Below are 20,313 nucleotides of genomic sequence, written 5' to 3'. Positions count from 1 at the left end.
ATGTTACACAGTACCATCTGCATAATTTAACACAGCCTTTTTCCAAAAAACTGTATATTTTTGAATATATAAATAAAAAATTGCAAAAAACGTTGTGAATTTTCATTACAATTGAAAAAAATCATCTTTAATAACTGAACTAAAATTTTGTAAAATCCCTGTGTTAAGTTGTAGCCCATATTCCAATAAATAATCTGTAAAAAGTTCAACTTCCTACCTCAAATACTTTGTGAGGAAAGATGTAATTTATAAGCGTTATTTTAACATTGCAAGTATAGGGCGTTCCGGAGCCCCTTAAACAACACTGACAGAACGATTCCGACGAACTCAGAGAGTTGCACCAACCGAAAATTGCCGCACCGCAATGCTAAACGAAACGTCGCGCTGTTCCGAGTACTTCCGAGAAGAACCGAACAAATCCGAGTGAGAGGACGGGCCTTGGCCCACAAGCAGCCCGCGCACGCTGCACGCGTCTAGTTCGGCTCTCCGTGGCTAGCCCTGTGTTAGAGGCCGCCAACGGCGAATGAATTCACAGAAGTGAAACAACCAAACGTTAAGAGATTTTCATTCACATTGATCATCTCCTGCAGTCCAGTTGTCGGATCTCGGATTCTTTATGAAAGTACATGGTATCCAGCGGAGGAGTCCCTGATTTCAAAATCAAATATCTCGAAAACTATGATCGATAAACGAGTACAGTAAACAGTACATTGATTACGAAAGCCGTAAGAATTTAATACGGAAGTTACACTCGTACAAAATTACGAAACATTAGGTTGTAGAATAAGTTCGTAGTGTTTTTTCTTATCATCTTGGTATGGTATCGATTGTAATTTATTTGTATTCACTGTTGCTATTTGAATTTCTGTATTGTCACCTTGTCATGTAGAGATTGTGAGTGATTCAGTTCAATAGAGGGATGACAACAGCGGTGGTAGCCAGAAACATTTCCGCCGTGTATTGGGATAATGCCATTGGCCAGAATATGGCAACCTAATGGTTTTCTAGTTTTAACGGGAATCGTTTGGACACTAGTGACTCTCCACCTTGCGGAAGACCTTCAGGGTTTGATGCAGATTGTTTAAACGCATAAACTGATCCACGTCAGTGTACTCGGCAAACGCGATGAACTGTGAACATTCCACTATCGTGCGACATTTGCAATGTATGGGAAGGTTTAAAAATCGAGTGTATGGGTACCGCATGCTCTAAGCCAAAAATCATACAAATATACACGTGGTCATATGTGCATCGCAGCTTGCCCTTCATCAACTGGCTCAAGAACAACAACGACCTTTTCTATTCCATAACCTTACTGGTGCCGAGTAATTGTCTCTTTATGCTATCATAGGGAAAAGAATTGGGGAGAAGAGGAGTTTGTGGCACAGCTTGAGTAGAAGAGGGGATCGGTTGGTAGAGCATATTCCGAGGCATCAAAGTACCACCAATTTAGTATTGGAGGGCAGCGTGGAGGGTAAAAATCGTAGAGGGGGACCAAGGGATGAATACACTAAGCAGATTCAGAAGGATGTAGGCTGCAAAAGGTACTGGGAGATGAAGAAGCTTGCACAGGATAGAGTAGCATGGAGAACTGCATCAAACCAGTCTCAGGACTGAACACCATAACAACAACAAGGAAAAGAAGAGAGTGGTTGAGTCCAGACAATGCAGCAACTTCCCGCACAAAGACATGTGTGCATTAACAAAAGATAATTTTATGCTTGTGGTGGGACGGCGATGGTTTGTCGTACTACGAATTGCTTTCCTGAAGTGTAACCATAAATGCTGACATTTACTGTCAACAACTGAGACGTCTTGCAGACGAAATCGAAGAACAACGACCAGGAAGACTGTGTGGTGTGATGCTACTCCGCACTAACGTCCGCCCGCATTCTCCTAGACTGACAAAAGGCACTACACACTTGTTGATTTGGAAAGTCATTCCGCACTCGCATTATTCACCTGAACTGGCGCCCTTAGATTTTCACCTTTTGCTCTCTCTATCGAACAACGTTCAAGAAACTTCCTTTTGGGGAGAAAATGCTCTCCGAACATTGCTCGACGAGATACTCTCCCACAGATGTTCTTAGTCGCCCAGACATGATTTTCCTAATACTTTATATACTAAACAGAAAATGGAATTCCACTATAGTTCGTATAGTCGGCTTTCTCATGTTTCTTAAGTACAGGGCAGAGTATTACTCTATTCATTTTTCCGGCATATTTTCTTTCCGCCATATTTCTGCTATACTCTAGGAAACGAAAAATGAAATTTGCCATCACATCGTGTATTGTCTCAACGGAAATGGATTTAGAAGCCAGGCAGATCGTCGTTTCGAGCTCGTCCCGAGGGTGGTGCGATGGTTCTGGTGTAAAGTGTCTTTGAATGTTATGGATGGAAACATGCATAGGTTCTGTATCAGCTTTTTTCTCCGGGCTATAACACTTCAAACCAGTCTCTCGTGTAATTCTTCGGACAGATTTCTTTGGATTTTGCTGACTAATTCCAGCAACCATGGCGACATTTTTAGGAGTAACTACAGTTTTCTTGGGGCCAACATGCCACTCTAGATCATCAGCGATGCTGCCCGTCCATTGGAATTTTTCTAGGAGCTTGCGATGGTTTTCGTTTGGATCCTTTTGTAACATTAAATCGGGTTTGAAAATTATGCCGTATTGCCCTCAGACTGTGTATTCTAGTACCAAAAGAAAACACTTTGTTCAATGCAATAAATAGTATCGATTTCTTCCTTTGGTACGCTAACCTCCTTTCGCGTTTCAACCATGGAAATGATTGCTCTCAGCTCCAGCGTACTATTGATAGCATTACGTATTGCAATAACAGTGGTATCTATTAGCAGCTTTCCTGACTACTTCGAAACCTCTGTGTAACTACTGTGCCAAACTTTTTGCAACTTTCATAATAAACATATCGTTTCTCCAACTCGTCCACGGATCTTCGTTATGAGATATAAGTAAATTAGTGCAAAAGATTTGATCCGCATCGGTCATAAAACGTTTCAGGTTAAATCTGTAGTACAGTACGTAGAGTAATTTGTCTCGTTCTTTGCCTGTCGACAAGGAAGAGTGGATCCTGGCCACGACCGATAGTACGATCTTACTCGATGCTACGGCAGCTTCGAAGCAAGGATGAAAGGAACGTGTCAGTACCGTTGTTCTATCTTGTAGGACTCTTAATAGAAGTTTAGAGATATAAAGCAATCCTCCTGCTAAACATGATGTCTATGATCTTTTCTATACGTGTGTACGGTTCATGGTAATGTCATCGTCTGTATCCAACATTTTCTTTGACTGGGCCAAGGATTCTCAGTCAGATCTTGCTCTTCTTTCAAAATTCTCTGTCAGACTACTTCAACTCACAGTAAGCCTTTCTGCGCCTTATATAGCCTCCAATTGTTTTAATATTTAGTAGTGTCACAGTCTGGCGTTAATGTACACCGATTTCTTTCTTGTAGACGGTTTTGGTTAGTTGATACCGTATTTCCATTTCTGTGTTGTGTGATACAAAGGCTTCTCCCTAAAGAGAGTTTGAACATATCCAGTCTCATAGGTATTTAACCATCTGAGTCCCAACCATATAAAAAAATATTTTAAAATTTTTCACAAAATATATCTTTATCATCATAGTGATCTACGAATACAAGAATAAATTGGCAAAAAAGATGCAGTCATTTATTTTAAGGAAGTGGTTTCACTTTGGAATATAATTTTGTTACCGATGAGAAAAACAGATATAAAAAATGAAGGTGAAGCTGTCAAAAGGACGCAACAGTAAAGAATTAGTGTGTTTGTAAGCACAGATACAGATATTTGAAATATGAATAGATCCGACTAGGGGAAGAGCTTAGTGTTGTAATTTTAAAATATGAAAAATTTAAGCATCTCTGCTTAAAAATGCATCAGTTCCGTACCGATGCGCCCTTTTGACAGCGTCGCCTTCAGTTTTTTTCTTCACTTATAACGAGATTCCAAGTTTTTACCAAATTCATGAAGGTTAGAGATCTACAAGGAAATCGAAGGCAGAGCATTATTACAACTTGACAAAGTTATCAACGATAATAGTTACACCAAGTGAAAAATGAATACAAGATTGATAGGAGTTAATCGAACGTAGACATCAATACGAAATCACAACAAGTGTGTCACTTCAATTATATCGAGAAGACACGATGAAAACCTCTGAAGAAATGTACGGAATTGGTTTTTAGTGTCAACTCGACAAAATTATCAAAGGTAGTATTTAAACCAACTCAATAACGAATTCCAGAACGTCTATTGATAACGGTGTTAAACTGTTAACGTTACTATTATGATGATAAAACGTCCCAAAATACTACATTTTAAGGGCTCTGTCATTTCTATCGTGGTTTATTTAGTTTTGTTTTATAAAACTTCTGCTGTCCCGATTTTTTCCTACAATATAATGAAATAATACTTATACGAAACTAAGTCGACCCAAATAAAAAAATGCCAATTTTACTCGTTTTCGTAGACGCTTGACCAAAAAAATTTGATTACTGCAGAATTTTTTTAAGAGAAAAGCACCTAAAGATTCCTAAGACGGTTTCCCTGTATCACGTGTACGGAATCCGATCTCTCCGTACAGAACCAGTTAAAAAATGGTTCAAATGGCTCTGAGCACTATGGGACTCAACTGCTGAGGTCATTAGTCCCCTAGAACTTAGAACTAGTTAAACCTAACTAACCTAAGGACATCACAAACAACCATGCCCGAGGCAGGATTCGAACCTGCGACCGTAGCGGTCTTGCGGTTCTAGACTGCAGCGCCTTTAACCGCACGGCCACTTCGGCCGGCTAGAACCAGTTAAAGGAAGTACTCTGTTTTCATAGGTAACTCGGATTCTAGGTTAAGGCGCTACAGTCATGGACTGTGCGGCTGGTCCCGGCAGAGGTTCGAGTCCTCCCTCGGGCATGGGTATGTATGTGTTTGTCCTTAGGGTAATTTAGGTTAAGTAGTGTGTAAGTTTAGGGACTGATGACCTTAGCAGTTAAGTCCCATAAGATTTCACACATACCTCCTCGGATTCTAGGTGATGTATCAAAATGAAACATCTACTAGACATTAAATTAGATTTCCAACACCACAATTGTGAAAATCGAATTCAATTTCGTGAGGCAGTTTTTGCGCGATACGCGTGCAATCATATGGACAGACTGACAAACAAACAAGAATTCTAAAAATAATTGCTTTCGTTTATATTGGTGTTATAAAGTTCAGTTGGTTCAAATGGCTCTGAGCACTATGGGACTTAACTGCTGTGGTCATCAGTCCCCTAGAACTTAAAGCTACTTAAACCTAACTAACCTAAGGACATCACACACAACCATGCCCGAGGCAGGACTCGAACCTGCGACCGTAGCGGTCGCGCGGTTCCAGACTGTAGTGCCTAGAACCGCTCGGCACTGCGGCCGGCTATGATACGTATAGATTGTTGATTGTTTGTAAATATTTCCAACCGATAAGAAATGGGCAACTGCATCCCAGCATTGCAGTGCCTCTCTTTCAGATGACGGAGGAGGTGGAGGTCCAGAAACAGCAACCGCAGATGGACACACAGAGAGTCGGTACAATGGGGTACTGGATAATGGGCGGCGTCACACTAAACACGATAAAGTACGTTACGGTTTTACATGAAGAACAGACAACGAGAAAACTTTGTGCGGGTTGGGCGCTACATTTGTTGGACCAATTGCAAACTCTGGAAAGATTTCTCAATGATTGTACCTTTTAAAAAGTGTTGACCCAATTCAGCGCTTCGATTTACTGCTGAATTTCACTCTGGTCCATCAGTTCTCACCAGAAAAACAGTGATCCGAGGTATTTTTGTCTAGGAGACAGCCATTAATAAAAAAAAGCTGAAGTCGATTCATCTGCTGGAAAGGTTACAGGTTACTACCAGTTTGTTTATGCAAAAGGGATTCTTCTTGTTACGCACATTACATAGAGGTACAGAAAAATTTGTGAATGCTGCGAAACTCTGCTGGACCAGGATTCGAATCTGCGACCGTAGCGGTCAAGCGGTGCAAGTTCTGGATTCCACCTATTCCTGCATCTGTTTTCAGTTGACTCACAAGGTAACAGGAGCCTTTGGTGGATATTTTGCAGACTGTTTTCGCAGATGTGGGATGTAATTTTCTCAGTAAGAGAATGGCAAATGATATTGTATAATGATACTATGCACTACTATTGAAGTTTGTCCTAGACTGCTCAGTAATAATATCAATAGTATTGCGCTTCTGAATGCTTGGCGATAAAGACACAGCCGCAGTCTTGATTGATAAATTTGTTGCAAACAGAAAAGAGGATGAATGACAAAGTTGATTAAGGAGCGTTGCAGATCACTCATGAAAACTTATTCAGAGATTGAAAGAAAAAAAATTTCATTAGTTTCTTTATGTTGTTGATCAAACACTTGACGTATTACTAGAAATAGTTGTCTGCATACATAAACGCTTTCTCCCCACTGAAAACTGAAGTTCGGAATATTTATTCATTACAAAATTATCCCATACCGCTAGAAACGATTTACCGTGATTCTGCTAAACTTCTCACTCTGCCAAATGCAGCAGTACGTGTGTGATCACATTGTGATAATTCTGTGGATTTAGCTAGAGCTGCAATAATTGTTACCTTGTTGGTTCAAGTATCAAAGTAACCTACCTATAAAAAACTTGAGTGGGTAAGTTCGAGGTAAGTTCGAGGGGATGTAATAAATTTTATGAGTCAACCATATAATATAATTCTTGTGACATGACACATCTCAAAAGTGACCAATCCATTTATGCGAAAAAATTGCAGTTTTGTCCAACACGTCTCCCTGGATAAATTTCTGCGAATGACCATTCCCCATGATCAAACGACAGTGTACTACAATGAGGTATACATTTCCACGAAGTCGGCGCTTATGTATTACGCTACGATACTTTGTTTTTTTTTTTTTTTCATCAGTCTACTGACTGGTTTGATGCGGCCCGCCACGAATTCCTTTCCTGTGCTAACCTCTTCATCTCAGAGTAGCACTTACAACCTACGTCCTCAATTATTTGCTTGATGTATTTCAACCTCTGCCTTCCTCTACAGTTTTTGCCCTCTACAGCTCCCTCTAGTACCATGGAAGTCATTCCCTCATGTCTTAGCAGATGTCCTATCATCCTGTCCCTTCTCCTTATCAATGTTTTCCACATATTCCTTTCCTCTCCGATTCTGCGTAGAACCTCCTCATTCCTTACCTTATCAGTCCACCTAATTTTCAACATTCGTCTATAGCACCACATCTCAAATGCTTCGATTCTCTTCTGTTCTGGTTTTCCCACAGTCCATGTTTCACTACCATACAATGCTGTACTCCAGACGTACATCCTCAGAAATTTCTTCCTCAAATTAAGGCCAGTATTTGATATTAGTAGATTTCTATTGGCCAGAAATTCCTTTTTTGGCATAGCGAGTCTGCTTTTGATGTCCTCCTTGCTCTGTCCGTCATTGGTTATTTTACTGCCTAGGTAGCAGAATTCCTTAACTTCATTGACTTCGTGACCATCAATCCTGATGTTAAGTTCCTCGCTGTTCTCATTTCTACTACTTCTCATTACCTTCGTCTTTCTCCGATTTACTCTCAAACCATACTGTGTACTCATTAGACTGTTCATTCCGTTCAGCAGATCATTTAATTCTTCACTTTCACTCAGGATAGCAATGTCATCAGCGAATCGTATCATTGATATCCTTTCACCTTGTATTTTAATTCCACTCCTGAACCTTTCTTTTATTTCCATCATTGCTTCCTCGATGTACAGATTGAAGAGTAGGGGCGAAAGGCTACAGCCTTGTCTTACACCCTTCGTAATACGAGCACTTCTTTCTTGATCGTCCACTCTTATTATTCCCTCTTGGTTGTTGTACATATTGTATATCACCCGTCTCCTCCTATAGCTTACCCCTACTTTTTTTCAGAATCTCTAACAGCTTGCACCATTTTATACTGTCTAACGCTTTTTCCAGGTCGACAAACCCTATGAAAGTGTCTTTATTTTTCTTTAGCCTTGCTTCCATTATTAGCCGTAACGTCAGAATTGCCTCTCTCGTCCCTTTACTTTTCCTAAAGCCTAACTGATCGTCACCTAGCGCATTCTCAATTTTCTTTTCCATTCTTCTGTATATTATTCTTGTAAGCAGCTTCGATGCATGAGCTGTTCAGCCGATTGTGCGATAATTCTCGCACTTGTCAGCTCTTGCCGTCTTCGGAACTGTGTGGATGATGGTTTTCCGGAAGTCAGATGGTATGTCGCCAGACTCATATTCTACACACCAACGTGAATAGTAGTTTTGTTGCCTCTTCCCCCAATGATTTTAGAAATTCTGATGGAATGTTATCTGTCCCTTCTGCCTATTTTTACCGTAAGTCCTCCAAAGCTCTTTTAAATTCCGATTCTATTACTGGATCCCCTATCTCTTCTAAATCGACTCATGTTCCTTCTTCCATCACATCAGACAAATCTTCACCCTCAGAGGCTTTCAATGTATTCTTTCCACCTATCTGCTCTCTCCTCTGCATTTAACAGTGGAATTCCCGTTGCACTCTTAATGTTACCACCGTTGCTTTTAATGTCACCAAAGGTTGTTTTGACTTTCCTGTATGCTGAGACTGTGCTTCCGACAATCATGTCTTTTTCGATGTCTTCACATTTTTCCTGCAGCCATTTCGTCTTAGCTTCTCTGCACTTCCTATTAATTTCATTCCTCAGCGACTTGTATTTCTGTATTCCTGATTTTCCCGGAACATGTTTGTACTTCCTCCTTTCATCAATTAACTGAAGTATTTCTTCTGTTACCCATGGTTTCTTCGCAGCTACCTTCTTTGTACCTATGTTTTCCTTCCCAACTTCTGTGATGGCCCTTTTTAGAGATGTCCATTCCTCTTCAACTGTACTGCCTACTGCGCTATTCCTTATTGCTGTATCTATAGCGTTAGAGAACTTGAAACGTATTTCGTCATTCCTTAGTACTTCCGTATCCCACTCCTTTGCGTACTGATTCTTCCTGACTTATGTCTTGAACTTCAGCCTACTCTTCATCACTACTATATTGTGATATGAGTCTATATCTGCTCCTGGGTACGCCTTACAATCCAGTATCTGATTTCGCAATCTCTGTCTGACCATGATGTAATCTAATTGAAATCTTCCCGTATCTCCCTGCCTCTTCCAAGTATACCTCCTCCTCTTGTGATTCTTGAACAGGGTATTCGCTATTACTAGCTGAAACTTGTTACAGAACTCAATTAGTCTTTCTCCTCTTTCATTCCTTGTCCCAAGCCCATATTCTCCTGTAACCTTTTCTTCTACTCCTTCCCCTACAACTGCATTCCAGTCGCCCATGACTACTACATTTTCGTCCCCCTTTACATACTGCATTACCCTTTCAATATCCTCATACACTTTCTCTATCTGATCATCTTCAGCTCGCGACGTCGGCATGTATACCTGAACTATCGTTGTCGGTGTTGGTCTGCTGTCGATTCTGATTAGAACAACCCGGTCACTGAACTGTTCACAGTAACACACCCTCTGCCCTACCTTCCTATTCATAACGAATCCTAAACCCGTTATACCATTTTCTGCTGGTGTTGATATTACCCGATACTCATCTGACCAGAAATCCTTGCCTTCCTTCCACTTCACTTCACTGACCCCTACTATATCTAGATTGAGCCTTTGCATTTCCCTTTCCAGATTTTCTAGTTTCCGTACCACGTTCAAGCTTGTGACATTCCACTCCCCGACTCTTAGAACGTTATCCCTTCGTTGATTATTCAATCTTTTTCTCATGGTAACCTCCCCCTTGGCAGTCCCCTCCCGGAGATCCGAATGGGGGACTATTCCGGAATCTTTTGCCAATGGAGAGATCATCATGACACTCCTTCAATTACAGGCCACATGTCCTGTGGATACACGTTACGTGTCTTTAATGCAGTGGTTTCAATTGCCTTCTGCATGCTCATGTCGTTGATCATTGCTGATTCTTCCGCCTTTAGGGGCAATTTCCCACCCCTAGGACAGGAGAGTGCCCTGAACCTCTATCCGCTCCTCCGTCCTCTTTGACATGGCCGTTGGCAGATTGAGGCTGAATTCTTATGCCGGAAGTCTTCGGCCGCCAATGCTGATTATTCATCAAAGTTTAGGCAGTGGCGGGGATCGAACCCGGGACCGAAGACGTTTTAATTATGAATCAAAGACGCCACCCTTTTTTTTTTTTTTTTTTTTTTTTTAAAAATCTGATTTTGTGCGGTTTCGTTCGATGCATCTGCTCGGGGCGGACGTCTTAAGACATCCGTTTAAGTTCTTTGTTGGTCGATTAACTCAGTTTTTTTTATTACAGAGGGCAGGTAACCCTCTGACCGAACACGCTGAGCTACCGTGCCGGCTATCCTAGACCACGAGTACTCTGTGATACTTTGTTACTGGCAATTATTTCGAAGACGTGAAATCTTCAAGTGCAGTTTCATCTTAAAGTAGTTCAGACACATGTGCAATAAGGGACTGTACTTTTGGTAAGCAATGTACACACACACACACACACACACACACACACACACACACACACGAACACACGCACAAATGAATACCTATGTACACAACTGTGCGTTAGTCAAATAAGAAAAAAATACTTCGTGGCTGTGCGCCACAGACCCCTGTATTTTCTGACCGACATATCACCCGATTCGTTCTTAGTATTTCTGGTTTAGTGTTTATCTGCCCTACAAAACATCCCACATACCCGGCGATGGTTTGTATATTTCGATACACTCAAATAACAACGCTCTTCCGCCTTGTTTTGAACTCATTTCCAGCACAACAACAATAACTGGCTAACATGACAGAGCCTGTATCACGCGAGCATGCACGTAGAAGACTGGCAAGGATATCGTTGATACTGATCACAGACGGCAACAATACGAGTGGCGTCCAATAAGTGACGTAACACAATTTTCTCGGGTAGTTTCCGTTAAAAGGATGCGGAATTTGTTATGGAACATCGTGGAATGTTATCACCTCGGCCTCTACAGCAAATCCGATAGCTGGGGCCTCTATGTGTAGTCTTCAAAATGGCGTTTGTAACGGAGGTGCGTTCCAAGCAAAGAGCTGTCATTTACATGTAGTTTCTTTTGGTGGAAAGCCAGAGCATCGGAAGTATTCAAACGCGCTTGTAGTATGTCTGGGAGACCTGGCAGTGAACAAAAGCGTGATGAGTCGTTGGGCGAGGCGTCTGTCATCACTACAGCAAGGTCGCGCAAACCTGTGCGATCTCCCGCGTGCCGATCGGTCGCGCGTAGCTGCGAGTCTTGCAATGTTGGAACGTGCAGACACTCTCATTCGTTGTGACCGACAAATCGTAAACAAACACTTCGTTGAACAACTGGACGTATATGTTGGTAGTACTTACGCACTCGTCCACAAGTTGGGGTGCTCAAAATTGTGTACCCGCTACGTTCCTCGCCCATAACAGAAGACCATAAAGAGCAACGAAAGAACATCTGTGCGGAACTGCTTCCGCTTGTTACGAGGCTGATCGTGATAATTTTTTGACGGACATCGTCATAGTCGATGAGACATAGGTTCATCACTTCGAACCGGCAACAAAAGAGCACTCCATGCCACACCACGTCCCCCACGAAGAAAAAATTCAAAGCCGCACCTGCAGCCGGTAAAGTCATGGCGACAGTATTTGAGGACTGTGAAGAGGGTGTTCTGTTTGGTGTCATCCCTCATGGTGCAACGCTCAACTCACAAGTGTATTGTGCTACCTTCAGGAAACTTAGAAAACGACTTCAGCGTGTTCGTCGCCGCAAAAACGCAAACTTCTGCATCTCCGTTACATAGCAAGGCCTCACACAAATCTGCGCACCTGAGAGGAACTCATAAAACTTCATCGGACTGTCTGCCTCGCAGTACGAACCTCGCACCTTCCGACTTCCATCTGCTTGGTCCCGTGAAAGATGCACTCTGCAGAAGGCAATATGTGGATGACGGAGAGGTTATGGATAGAACAAGACGTTAGCTCCGACGTCGACCAGTAGAGTGGTACCATGAGGGCACGCAGGACCTCCCAGAAGGGGTGCGTAAGGCTGCCGCACTGAAATGAGATTCTCTTCGAAAATAGATTTAGACAAATAAGTGGTGAATAACATGGCGTACAGGAATATTAAATAAAACCAATCTACTTTCTTAAAAAACTGGGTTGCATTATTTATTGAACGCTTTGTATTCTCAGGCACCGTAATATATTTCACACTTTTTGATGTTCGCAGTATTATTGTGCAGCCTGTCAGACTCAACCCGACACGTACGATACACATATCAAAAACAGTTTTGCATCGACCCCGGTTCCCAGAACTCCTGAAGATAGAGGATGACTGTGGCTTTGTATCACAGACAAAGCCCCTTTGATTGTACAGAGATGTCACTAAACCCGCCCATAGATGTAAAAAAACCATGCAGCGCCTATAAAACGGAGGTGGACCGATAGCCGATCGTTTCCAATTCCACCACGAAGGAAGTACGTGGCTCGTGTTATCTGTAGCTCAACCATACCATACCGCGTTTCGAGCGCGTCCGCATTGTTACTTTGTGCCAGGAAGGCCTCTCAACAAGGGAAGTGTCCAGGCGTCTCGCAGTGAACCAAAGCGATGTTGTTCCTAAATGGAGAAGATACAGAGAGACAGGAACTGTCGATGACATACCTCGCTCAGGCCGCCCAAGGCCTACTACTGCAGTGGATGACCGCTACATACAGACAGCAACACCACTATGTTGAATGACGCTTTCCGTGCAGTCACAGTATGTCGCGTTACGACTCACACTGTGCAAAATAGGGTGCATGATGAGCAACTCCACTCCCGACGTCCATGGCGAAGTCCATCTTTGCAACCACGACACTATGCAGCGCGGTACAGGTCGGGCCAACAACACGCCGAATGGACCGCTCAGGATTGGCATCACGTTCTCTTCACCGATGAGTGTCGCATATGCCTTCAACCACACAATCGTCGGAGACGTGTCTGGAGGCAACCCGGTCAGACTGAACGTTTTCGACACACTGCCCTGCGAGTACAGCATTTGGAGGTTCCCTGCTGTTTTGGGGTGGCACTATGTGGGGCCGACGTTCGCCGCTGATGGTCATGGAAGGCGCCGTAACGGTTGTACTATAAGCGAATGATATCCTCCGACCGATAGTGCAACCATGTAGGCAGCATATTGGCGAGGCGTTCGTCTTCATGGACGACAATTCGTGCCCCCATCGTGCACATACTGTGAATCATTTCCTTCAAGATAACGACATCGCTCGACTAGAGTGGCCAACATGTTCCCCAGACATGAACCTTATCGAACATGCCTGGGATAGGTTGAAAAGGGCTGGTTATGGACAACATGACCCACCAACCACTGAGGGATATACGCCGAATCGCGGTTAAGGTGTGGGACAATCTGGACCAATAGTGCCTCGCTGAACTTGTAGATAGTATGCCACGACGAATACAGGCATGCATCAGTGCAAGAGGAAGTGCTACTGGGTACTAGATGTACCAGTGTGTACAGCAATCTGGACCACCATCTCTGAAGGTCTCGCTGTATGGTGGTACAACATGCAGTGTGTGGTTTTCATGAGTAATAAAAAGGGCGGAAATGATGTTCATGTTGATCTCTATTCCAATGTTCAGTACAGCTTCCGAAACCGATGTGATGCAAGACTTTTTGATGTGTGTATGACTGGGCATCAGGAAATATTGCAAACTTTTGTTGACCATCTAGGAGATTATTTAGGTAGAACTGATTAAGCTAAAGGGGACAACGTTAAAATAACGACCTTTTTTATGTAAAAACTTCATTTCTCTGTCAGACCGATAATTTCTTTTTGCCCTCGCACACCAAAATATTTAAGGATTCATTCTTGTGTTTTTATGTAAAAGCATCTCTTTTTTAAACACTGAACAGGGAATCCATTCCTTAAGATTTTCAGAGGGAAATGTGAGGTTTTGTAGCCAGCTGAAGAGCTGCCTTACATTACTTCGACTGTCAAGCATGCATAATTTACTCTTTTTATTATTCGGAGCCACTGCACGCTGCCGTTATTTATGGGCTCAAAATAGTGTGGATATAACATAATGTAGCCCAAAAATATCTTTAAAGCAGGTGTACTCATTTCAGACGACATAAGGCATCTACGTCGAGTTCTACTACATCGTTCCAATTAACAATTCTAACTCTCTCAACAGTGGATTACCGTACTGTGGACCAACAAGAGGTTCTTAGTCACTCGGGACTTACCAGCAAGTTGTTCTTGATTCCCCATAGGAAATATGGAATGAGGTTAGGTATTATGGGGCAAGGTCGCGATAAAACTAATGTCAAAAGAAATACTACGGTCTCCATTCACTGTTCTCCAAGTCAAACTTTTCTGTTGAGAGTTACGAATTTCCTATGTAATTTTTTCCCTTCCTGATAAAATAGCACTTTAACCACTAAGAAAAAGGTAAAAACAGAATTTATTTATAAGTGAAAGCAAACAACTTTCGACTTTGTAAAAATACTTGTTTTGTTGCAAACAATTCTTTCTGATTATTAGGCCAAAATCAGGTAACAAGCGTGGCAGCATGGTACTGAACCAGAACAACGCCATAAAAGTTCTCACGACGAGTGCTTCAAATTTTTGTATTACTAGGTTATACGTTGAACTTCATATCTAAATTCCTCTTATTTTTTGGTTTTTAAGGATACGTTTGCTATGTTGGGGTGGACATAGTAATCGTAAGGAGGACATTTGGGACAGAAAACGAAAATGGGTGAGGGATATAACAGGACAATTTACGGTGGTATTCAGGTAGCGCCGCTCAGAAGCCAATACCAGTTACGTTGTTTTTCTGAGGCACTATGAAAGCAACACACGTGTTCCAGCAGCTTTTAATTGTAGCTGATAACGATTGTTGATAACAATGATAAATCTTAACCTCATGTTATGTGTCAAAAACGATTATTGGAGTAGTTTTCTGTTGCATGTGATTTGTGTCACTTAAAATAAAATTCATCATAATGCGGGCCATCTGTTAAGTACTATTGTATACACTGTTTCTTTCACTGCAGCTACAATATACTACGTATTTTCGTGTATGGTTCTTTTACGTTGTTGTTGTTGTTGTGGTCTTCAGTCCTGAGACTGGTTTGATGCAGCTCTCCATGCTACTCTATCCTGTGCAAGCATCTTCATCTTCCAGTACCTACTGCAACCTACATCCTTCTGAATCTGCTTGGTGTATTCATCTCTTGGTCTCTCTCTACTATTTTTACCCTCCACGCTGCCCTCCAATACTAAATGGGTGATCCCTTGATGCCTCAGAACTTGTCCTACCAACCGATCCCTTCTTCCAGTCAAGTAGTGCCACAAACTTCTCTTCTCCCCAATCCAATTCAACACCTCCTCATTAGTTATATGATCTACCCATCTAATCTTCACCTTTCTTCTGTAGCACCACATTTCGAAAGCTTCTATTCTCTTCTTGTCTAAGCTATTTATCGTCCTCGTTTCACTTCCATACATGGCTACAATCCATACAAATACTTTCAGAAACGACTTCCTGACACTTAAATCTATACCCGATGTTAAATTTCTCTTCTTCAGACACGCTTTCCTTCCCATTGTCAGTCAACATTTTATATCCTCTTTACTTCGATCATCATCAGTTATTTTGCTCCTCAAATAGCAAAACTCCTTTACTACGTTAAGTGTCATTTCCTAATCTAATACCCTCAGCATCACCCGACTTAATTCGGCTACATTCCATTATCCTCGTTTTGCTTTTGTTGATGTTCATCTTATATCATCCTTTCAAGACACTATCCATTCCGTTCAACTGCTCTTCCAAGTCCTTTGCTGTCTCTGACAGAATTACAATGTCACCGGCGAACCTCAAAGTTTTTATTACTTCTCCATGGATTTTAATACCTACTCCGAATTTTTCTTTTGTTTCCTTCACTGCTTCCTCAATATACAGATTGAATAGTATCGGGGAGAGGCTACAACCCTGTGTCACTCCCTTCCCAACCTCTGCTTCCCTTTCATGCCCCTCAACTGCCATTTGGTTTCTATACAAATTGTAAATAGCCTTTCGCTCCCTACATTTTACCCCTGCCACCTTCAGAATTTGAAAGAGAGTACTCCAGTCAACACTGTCAAAAGCTTTCTCTAAGTCTACAAATGCTAGAAACGTAGGTTTGCCTTTCCTTAATCTTTCTTCTAAGATAAGTCGTAGGGTCAGTATTGCCTCACGTGTTCCAATATTTCTGGAATCCAAACTGATCTTCCCCTAGGTTGGCTTCTACTCGTTTTTCCATTCGTCTGTAAGGAATTCGCGTTCTTATTTTGCAGCCGTGACTTATTAAACTGATAGTTCGGTAATTTTCACATCTGTCAACACCTGTTTTCTTTGGGATTGGAATTATTATATTCTTCTTGAAGTCTGAGGGTATTTCGCCTGTCTCATACATCTTGCTCACTAGATGGTAGAGTTTTGTCAGGACTGGCTCTCGCAAGGCCGTTAGTAGTTCCAATGGAACGTTGTCTACTCCGGTGCCTTGTTTCGACTCAGGTCTTTCAGTGCTCTGTCAATATCTTCACGCAGTATCGTATCTCCCATTTTATCTTCATCTACATACGATTCATTTCCATAATATTGTCCTCAAGTACATCGCCCTTGTATAGACCCTCTATATACTCCTTCCACCTTTCTGCTTTCCCTTCTTTGCATAGAACTGGGTTTCCATCTGAGCTCTTGATATTCATACAAGTGGCTCTCTTTTCTCCAAATGTCTCTTTAATTTTCCTGTAGGCTGTATCTATCTTACCCCTAGTGACATAAGCCTCTACATCCTTACATTTATCCTCTAGCCATTCCTGCTTAGCCATTTTGCACTTCCTGTCAATCTCATTTTTGAGACGTTTGTATTCCATTTTGCCTGCTTCATTTACTGCATTTTTATATTTGCTCCTTTCATCAATTCAATATTTCTTCTGTTACCCAAGGATTTCTACTAGCCCTCGTCTTTTCACCTGCTTGATCCTCTGCTACCTTCACTACTTCATCCCTCAAAGCTACAAATTCTTCTTCTATTGTATTTCTTTCCCCCATTCCTGTCAATTGTTCCCTTACGCTCTCCCTGAAACTCTGTACGACCTCTGGTTTAGTCAGCTTATCCAGTTCCCATCTCCGTAAATTCCCACCTTTTTGCAGTTTCTTCAGTTTTAATCTACAGTTCATAACCAATAGATTGTGGTCAGAGTCCACATCTGCCCCTGGAAATGTCTTACAATTTTAAACCTGGTTCCTAAAACTCTGTCTTGCAATTATATAATTTATCTGAAATCTGTCAGTATCTCCAGGCTTCTTCCATGTATACAACCTTCCTTTATGATTCTTGAACCAAGTGTTAGCTATGATTAAGTTGTGCTCTGTGCAAAATTCTACCAGGCGGCTTCCTCTTTCATTTCTTAGTCCCAATCCATATTCATTTACATCCATGCTGAAATATTACGCGACTGATTTTTATGATTTGATGCGCGTTGGTCAGAACGGAGTACATTGTGGTAAGAAGTTATCGGTCATTTCATTTTATGATATTTACTTTCCATTCTCCTTTCTTTTGCATGTAAATGATGTCACGGGTATCATGCATACACAGTAAAGCCAAACGGGATCTAGATGCCATAAATTCGTCTTTTGAGAAGGCATAAACATTGAAACACGTATGTAACGCAGCAGCGATGGCGAGGCATTGTAGCATCTGTGACCAGAGAGTATGCGCTTGACCGCGCGAGTGTTGCGAGCGGTTCTCAGTCAGTAGTAGTCTTTGCGAGTTAGTTGTCGCTATGCAGAGTAGCAGTCAGTCAGTCGTTGCGAGTCTGTAGCTCTGTCTAGTTGAGAGCAGTACTCAGTCTGTAGTCGTCATGCAGAGCGGTCGGTCAGTAGTAGCAGCCCAGTGCGGTTGTGTGATGTAGGCGGTCGGCAACAATGGTCAAGATGAGGAATAAGGTATACTGTTAATTAATATAATCATTAGATAATGGAAAATTTTATTTATTGTAATTATTCTCCAACAAGTCTCTCAATAATAATTTTTTATTTCAAAAGCATTTTTTTTAAAAAGTTTAATTTTTTTTTGAACTAAAGATCTCGTTGCACTTCCCATTTCATTCCACTTCTTTTTGAAGAAAAATTTCACTAGAATTACAAAAAAAAAAAAGGAGAATATTATTATTTGCAATGTAGTTCCTCCAAGTGGTGCGCAACAACAAGAGCAGATATGTGACATCCATTTATTCTGAGGTAAGACTTTAATTCTGATTGTTTTTACACAGGGCCAAAGACCGATATTTCGGTTTAATTGAATTTTCTTGTCACTGAATGGACTTTAATTTTTTGAAGGATTTATAATTGAGTCAGATTGCGAATTTCACATTTGTTGCCATTGTCAGTACATTTGATTGTGGGCAGGTTATGCATAGAGCCATGTCCATCAGCATTTCTAATTAGTATCGTTATTTTCTTTTTAAAAAAATTGCGGTGGGGAGGTTACACTTGGCTCCCATTTCTATTAAGTATTGCTATATTTTCTTTTTAAAAAAATTGCGGTGGGGAGGTTACAACATGTGATCTCTGGCTGCGGAGAGCTGGAGGTATCTACGAAACACATTCCGGCGTTGATCGCGCTCTGGTCGGAAACGAGGCTGGGAAACTAAATTCACCCCTTAACTCCTCCGCTTCAGGCACACTTGCACTCCCGGATGTTTTGATGCATCACGGGGAAGATATGTCTGATAGGGTATTGCCAATAACAAAGAAATAGTTTCTAAAATTAGCTTTCTAGTTTGATGAGACGTTGTAAATACCGCACCAGTTCAGGTGGAAGGAAAAAAATTTGGTAAAGACTTCTCTATTATGATTTCATGGGTAGGTGCCATAATGTTTCTCTCAGAATTCCAGAATCGACCAGCGTCAGAAGTGCAGTTGGGTTTAACAGGGCAGAAGTCTATCGATTCCTTGAGGGATTGCGACTCTAATGAACATACATAAAATTTCTCCCTATGAAATGTGAAAGCAGTGTCACGGCTGTACAAAAACATGAGAAAGTTATTCAAAAGCTATTCACTGAAATAGAGCAGCAAAGTTGAAAAACTGGATTCACCGAAGAAGGATGAAGTGTGATCATACTGTTCGGTACGAATCTCAGTACTCTATCTATATCTCCGGGAGCGTAGAAATGGCAGACCTGAGTGCTGTTTCTAAACATAATGTGGAGAGGAACGTCGAAATGGATAGTTGACATCCCATCTGTTCTTGAAATGGAGGCAACACTTTGTACGATTTTAACATCCCGTTCTATTAATATTAGACTGCCATGTAAGCCATAAAGACTTCATGGTTGTAAAGTATGGTCGAAAACACAACGCTCCACCGTATCGACATTTAAGTTTCAACCTCTACACTATGTATTTATGAATCCTTAATCCAGCTGCAAAGGTAATTAAATATGAGACAGCACATCTCAAATAGGGCACTTTTACGAGGAGATTGCTGTCAGTGGCTTTTAGTGTATGTCCAGTGCTTTCAGGTATGTTTTCAGGGACCTGAATTTTCTTCAGTGAAAAACGGTGCAAGTAAAAGCAGACTTTCTGCACTCAAAACAGCAGATGCATTTCTTGTGGTAAATATCCATCGGACAATTGCTCATGTCATGATACGAACAGTGCTGCTACTGCTAATGATATCTGTCTACACGGCAGTGTGATAGAAAAAGCTCTGCAGCAACTGAACCCGGTATCTGATGCCAGCAAAAACAGAGAAGCTAGTCGAGATGTAGTGATAGAGAAAAGTGACATATCGACGCCAAGTCCATATAAGAAACATTTGGAAGACAAGAAGACTGACAGACTGAAGAAGGCAGTCAGCAATAATCCAAGCGAAAAACGGCCGCTGTCCTGGGAATTTGTATCAATAACGCTGAAAAAGCAGAAAACGACAACATCAAGAGACCATGAACAGCTTTGTATTTTTCGCGGGAAAACTCATGGCGGAATTGGATCCAGTGTTCACCATGCTAAATGTTGGCACATGATGCGTCTGCTAGTATTTTTGGTGTATTTGGCAACTGCGAATGCAGCTTTGTAAACGCTCTAGAAGCGACTGGTACTGCCAGTCTGTTTCTAAATTACCAGTTTCTAATAGA

At 41.6% G+C, this 20,313-nt stretch overlaps 1 protein-coding gene across 1 annotated transcript in view; it reads right to left on the bottom strand.

Moving 5' to 3' along the window:
• Positions 1-20,313, bottom strand: part of LOC126480895 (glutamate receptor 1-like) — a 1,132,174-nt gene that overhangs the window by 402,180 nt on the left and 709,681 nt on the right. The window lies entirely within an intron of this gene.

The sequence above is a fragment of the Schistocerca serialis genome, chromosome 5, assembly GCF_023864345.2.
Source record: "Schistocerca serialis cubense isolate TAMUIC-IGC-003099 chromosome 5, iqSchSeri2.2, whole genome shotgun sequence".
Classification (NCBI taxonomy): Eukaryota; Metazoa; Arthropoda; class Insecta; order Orthoptera; family Acrididae; genus Schistocerca; species Schistocerca serialis.
Note: the sequence above shows the minus strand (reverse complement) of the source record. Positions and strands in the feature narration are given on the sequence as shown.